The 5,423-nt window shown below is 41.0% G+C and overlaps 1 protein-coding gene across 6 annotated transcripts in view; it reads left to right on the top strand.

Moving 5' to 3' along the window:
• The first annotated feature begins 1,582 nt into the window (after nucleotides 1–1,582).
• OMA1 (OMA1 zinc metallopeptidase) overlaps nucleotides 1,583–5,423 on the top strand; it is a 61,592-nt gene continuing 57,751 nt past the window's right edge. For 4 of the 6 annotated variants that reach the window (XR_003048563.1, XM_006919255.3, XM_025052069.1 and 1 more), the window contains exon 1: nucleotides 1,601–1,739. The gene's annotated coding sequence lies outside the window, so the exon portion shown is untranslated. Of the gene's footprint in view, nucleotides 1,740–5,423 lie in introns of all 6 variants that reach the window. The other 2 variants (XM_015595295.2, XM_015595296.2) reach the window with 2 other exon arrangements.

The raw sequence follows: 5,423 nt of genomic DNA, 5'->3' as shown, positions 1-5,423 counted from the left end.
GTTTTCTCAGTCAACCCCACTACGAGCTCTGGAGCTGGGATGGCCATGCAGCATTGTCCTCAATTGAAATACAGGGACTAGGCTTTTTGTACTCCCAGATTAACTGGTCGTTTGGAAGCATGCTGTCCTTGGGGAGAAGGCAAAATTTTTGATGAGGCCGGTGCATAATTGGGAATATATATTGGGTGGCTGGAGCAAGCTCCACAAGGTCCTTGGCCTTCAGTTCTCATGGTGCGGAAAACAGAGTGAAAGCTTCTACAATTGTCCCTTCCCTACCAAGTCGAGATAATAAAACCAATATTTCATCCAAGGGAATGGGGAGGGAGGGATGATGGTAAAGATTAACATCACCACTAAATACCTAAAGGTCATCCGCTCATATTTCCACTTAATTTGCCAGTCTGGCTCCTTCTGAAACCAGGAGAATGGTTTACAGACTATCGCAGACCTAACCATCTAATAGCACTGATCGCAGCCGATGTGCCAGCTCTGCAATCTGTCATAATATGGTCCAAAAGGAGCTGGACCACTTGGACACTCCACAGAACATCGCACTCATCTGTAACACTGATAACACCATGCTGATCAGGCAAGATCAGCAAGAGTGGCTAATACCCAGGGAAACCTTTGTAAGACACATATGTACCTCAAAGGGTGGGAGGTAAATTCATGGAGATTCAGAGGCCTGCCACTTCAGTTTTTAGGAACCAGTGGTCAGGGATCTGCCAGGATAGTTTTTTTTAAAGTAAAGGCAAATTATAAAACACAGATAAGCAAGAGAAAAGAAAAACGTTACTTATAAACTCTTTAAAAGTGATACCTAAAATTGTTCATAGTGTTATATCCTTTAAAATAGTTTTTCGCTGTGCATAAAATATAAGTATAAATACAACAAACTGATATGGAATCATATCACTATCTGATATCTTGTTTATTCACCTGTCTACTTGCTTACTGTCTATCTGTCCTCACTGTGATATAAGGTCCGTGAAAGTCAGGTCTTTGTCTTGTTCACGTCTGTATCCTTGGCACCAAGAATTCGCTTGGTGCTCAATAAATATTTTTCTGGTGGAATGAATGAAGAGTATCATACATATCGTTTCGTAGCCTGCTATTTCCAACTGACTTCCAGATGCTTCAGGTTATACTTCATCTTTCTTAAAATGTGCCTCTCCATAAGTCATGTGAAAGAGTAATTCTCATACTCCAGAGATTCCTATCAGTGCAACTTCAGAACCAGGAAGCCTTAGTTTCTTGGCGGCCCTCAAGTCTCTTTCCTTTTGGCTAGCACTGCCTTAGAATCTACAGCGGATACAACCTTGCCGGGATCACCCCCTTTTAGACCATCCAGCTCTGCTAAGTCAAGTTCTATGGATACCATAACTGAAGCTGTTCCCAGGCAAGCAGTCCAGCCCACAGCCACGTCCCTCTTTCGGCCACGCGGGAGCGCTAGAGGGCCACAGTCCGCGCACGGCTCCAGGCCGCCCGGAGGACGACTCTGGGCGGCCTGGTGTGGGCGGAGCAAAAGGTGCCCAGGCCCGCGCAGAGGGCAGGAAGTGAGGAGGCGGGGCTTCTGGGGTTGGTGCGCGCTTGCGCGTAGGTCAGGTCCGAGGAGTTGTCTTCGCCACTGCTGGGGTCTGTCCTGGTCGGGACGCCTTTGACGTTCCTGAGTTGGGTCGTGCCCGAGGGTGGGGCCCAGTACGGGAGCTGGGTTGGGGAGAAGTTCGAGGGGCGCTGGGGTGAGCAGCGGGACCCTGGAGGACCGGCGAGGTTGGGTGGGGAGGACTGCGGTGGGGTGCGGTGGGGTGCGGTGGGGTGCGGTGGGGGCAGGAGGGACGAAGGGACGCCCGCGCAGGAACGGGGAAAGCCGGGCGTGTGGAGTCGGGGCGAAAGGGGTGGGCAGAATAGGAATGTGTAAGAAAGCGTCATTCTTCCCCCTCCTTCCTCTCGGTGTGAAATGCAGGGACTCCACGGTACTGCCTTGGCAAGTTGCAGCTTGGCAAGTGGTTGCTTATTCCGGAAGATATCCTCTCTCTCCTCTCTGCCTTTACTTCCTTTTAGCGGCTCTTTGTTAAAAATGGTATTTTTTATTAATGCAGCATTGTGTGCCTTACATCGACACCTCCTGTGGAAAAACGCCTCTAGCTGTTTAAGGCATCACAAGAGTCAGGCCCTCTCTTTTACTTCCTCACTCCTAAAGTAGGGAAAATAAAAGTTCTGCCTAAACTTGGCAATGAAAAATAGAAAGTTTTCTGTCTAAACAGTTGTAGGGAGTTTTAATTTCTAAGTTAGCTTGTCTACAACAATCACTTTTTATACTATTTAAATAATGCCACTTGCGCGTTATTGTGTAAAATGGAGCAACAGTTTTATTGTGCCATGTGGTCCTCAGTGACATTTTAGTCCAGGAAGATGAAAATACCTCATTTGGAATTCAGGAACTGACCAATGCCGTGTAACCCTCACTAAAAGTATTTAGGTTCATGTCCGTCGTTCTCAGCCATGGTGAAGGGGTGCAGTCTGACACTTGGAAACTTAAGAACCAAGTCTGTTGCCTTCCAATTCATCTTTTTAAAGCCTTCCATCGTGTGTGTATTTTGCTTGAATGATTATTTTAAAGTACATGTCCTATTTTTGCCAATCTGACAGCTGTTTCCATAGAAACTAGAGAAGAAATAGTCATTTTCAGCAGAGTTGTTAAAACTGTCTTCTAGGCTTGAGCTGTGCGTGCTGGTGAGTGCTGTACTTGCTCAGTTGGAGATGGTACTTAAAGAATTAAGGATCTGAAATGTTCTTGGAGGCTAAGAAGCCAAATTGTTTAATTTTCTCACATCATTAATTTAGAAATCCTAGAAGTCTGCCAGCTATATTTGTTGACCTTCGGTATTTTGAAGTGGTTGTTTCAGCCGGGATTTTCTTAGGCTCTGTGTAGTCTAGTGATGGGCTCTTTGAAAATGTATAAATAGATTTCTTCTCCCATTCTTTACCCTCAAGGATAAACCTAGGATTACAAAATATCAGGCACTATTTCTGTGACACTTGATTGTCAGTGATATAAATGATAATGCTTTTTACTTATATACATTTGATGTTATACTTCTGTGTCAATAGAATACTTTTTTAAAAATTTCACATAGCTCATGGGAGATGGGCAGGAGTTTGCTTGGCATATGAGCAGAGCTAAGCAATGTAAATAGATGTGCATAGTCATAGAAATTAAAGCTTTTTTTTTTTTTTCTGAGAAGTGTAAGTAAATCAGTAGGTCTAGTGCTTAGGAATGGGTGAAAGAGGTAGAGAAGAATCCTGGAGAAATAATGGGAGGCCTGGTCTACCATATGAAGGCGTTTATTGAGGCCAGTGGAAACCCATGGAATTATGAAAAATAGTTGCCTTTGTTAATTTTGGGGCTTACAGAAGTAATAATGCATCCTGTAAAAATTTAAACAGCATAGAAATATACAAGATGGAAATAATAAATTCCTTTCAGCTACCATCCTGCCACCCAAAATAACCACTTTGAATAGTTAGGTGTATATTCCTTTTGATTTGTTCATATTTGTATATGCTAGCATATTTTAGTATTACTGTTTTTGCAAGTCGGTTCAAGAGGTATTTGTGTGTTTTCTGTGGTTTCTATAGCATCTAGTAGGGTAAGTGGTATGGCCTGTAGTAGGCACTCATTAAATATTTAGTGAATGAATGAATAACAATTCAGAGATCAACAACTGAATGGGGTTTGGATTTGTCTGGTTATGGTGGTTACATAATTTTTTTAAAAGTTGGTTGACAACATTTTAAAATTTACAACTTTCACATGGAGTCCGAATTTCTGGGTTTCCTTGAAAATATCAAAACATTTGGCAGCATTGCACCCAAATTTCATTATACTTGTTGCATCTCCTTTAGATGGGCATGAGTCTATGTTTACATAGTATGACTTTGCTGATGTTCACCTGCTGGCATCCTACAAATCTGCACTAATATAGTCACCACTGGTCACACATAGCCATCTTTTTATTATTAAATTTATTTTAATTAGTTTCAAGTATACAGTACATTGATTAGACATATATGTAGTTCATAAAACGATCCCTCCCTCTCTTGACCCTCCATCTAGCCAATGTATTAATGCTAATTGCATTCCCTATGCCGTGCTCCCATCCCTGTGACCATTCATCAGCTACTAATTTGTACTTCTTTAACCCTTTACCCCATTCTCCTAGCTCCCCAAAGCCCCCTCCCCGTCACCAAATTATTCACTATATTTGTGTCTGTTTTTGATTAGTTTGTTCTTTTTATTCCTTAGATTCTGCACTTAAGTGAAATCATATAGTGTTTATCTTTATCGGATTTAAATACTTTCTAGTCCATCAAAGCAGTATCTTTTTCCATCTCCTTCATTTTAGTCTGTGTGTCTTTTAATCTTAAGTGAGACTCTTATAGGCAACATGTAGGGTCTTGTTTTCCTTTCCATTCATCCACTCTATCTTTTGGTTGGAGCACTTAGTTCTTTTCCATTTGAGGTACTTATTGATAGGAATGTAGTTGTTACCATTCTTTATTCCTGTTTTCGATACATGCTTTTTCTTCTTAAGTCCCTCCAACATTTCCTGTAATACTGGCTTGGTAGTGATAAATTCCTTTAGCTTATTTTTGTATGAGAAGCTCTTTATCTGTTCTTCAACTCAAATGATAGCTTTGTTTGATAAATTATTCTTGGTTGTAGATCCTGGGTCTTCATCCTGTCAAATATTTTGTGCCAAGTGCTTCTGTCCTGCATAGTTTCTTTTGAGAAATCAGCTGCCAGTATGGGTGTTCCTTTATGAGTAACTATCTGTTTTTCTCTTGCTGCTTTTAATATTCTTTCTTTGTATTTAACTTTTGATATTTTAATTATGATGTGTCTTGGTGTGGGCCTCTTTGGATCTCTGATTTTTGGAATTCTCTGAGCTTCCTGGGGTTTTATGTCCATTTCCTTCACCAGGTTAGGGAAGTTTTCCATCATTATGTCTTCAAACCACTGTTCAACATCTTGATTTCCTTCAGTTATGCCGATCAGACGGATATTTGGACCCTTAATAGTATCCCATATGCTCTTTAAATTATTTTTATTCTTGGCATCTCATCTCTTGCCATTCTGATTGTCTTTGGCTTTCTCATCCTCTAGATAGGGCATTTGATCATTTTCTTTATTCATTTTGTTTATTCTGTTTAATATACTCAGATTATGTGTTCTTCATTTCAGACTGATTCCTTTTTATAATTTCCATTTCCATTTTTATGTTTTTTATCTCTTTGTTGAAGTTCTCACTGAATTTACACTTCCCAAAAGTTCATTGAGCATCTTTATAACCAGTGTTTTGAACTCTGCATCTATTAGATTACTTGACTCCATTATTTCTGGATCTCTGTTCTTTTCTGTC

This window comes from Pteropus alecto, unplaced genomic scaffold (assembly GCF_000325575.1).
Source record: "Pteropus alecto unplaced genomic scaffold, ASM32557v1 scaffold25, whole genome shotgun sequence".
NCBI lineage: Eukaryota > Metazoa > Chordata > Mammalia > Chiroptera > Pteropodidae > Pteropus > Pteropus alecto.
Note: the sequence above shows the minus strand (reverse complement) of the source record. Positions and strands in the feature narration are given on the sequence as shown.